Here is a 593-nt window from a genome sequence, read left to right on the forward strand (position 1 = left end):
ACAGTCAGTGCCAGTTTTCCTGCCGCAGCTCGGAATCCTCCGGGCTCCCCGTGCCACCCTCTGCCGGCACCATCCCCGCCCGGCATCGCCTCCGCCACCCACCCGGGAAGGAAGCTGCCTGCGGAGGCAGGGGCACAGGCCAGCGCAGGGTCGCTTCCCTCTGCGCGGGCTTTCTGATGAGGATGGGTTTATCCAAACCTGGCCCTGCTTCTCACGTGTTCCTGCCCTGCCTCCATCCATCATTAATTGCCGTCGGCCGATCTCTCCAACCCGGTTTCCGTGCTCTGACGCACTCTGCCTCGCCGTCCCGACCCAGGAAGCTTTCGGCCAGCCAGGCGCTGACAACAGCCTGATTTACTCACCTGGGTTAAACACAACATAAGGATTTCGGGCGTTCCCCTTCGCGTTCCTCTGTCAGCAGCGAGGCTGCCCGGTACTGGGTCATTTGCCGCACCACGGGGCAGTTTGGCTGGGGCAGCTCACCCGGCACCGGAGCAGCGCTTGCCAGAGGGCTGGCACTGACAAAGGGCCACCACTCCTACCCGCGGCTTAACCGCTCCTTTCACGCCTGCCTCCTCCCCAGGAGCGGGACA

The sequence above is a fragment of the Fulmarus glacialis genome, unplaced genomic scaffold, assembly GCF_000690835.1.
Source record: "Fulmarus glacialis isolate BGI_N327 unplaced genomic scaffold, ASM69083v1 scaffold20246, whole genome shotgun sequence".
NCBI classification, from domain to species: Eukaryota; Metazoa; Chordata; class Aves; order Procellariiformes; family Procellariidae; genus Fulmarus; species Fulmarus glacialis.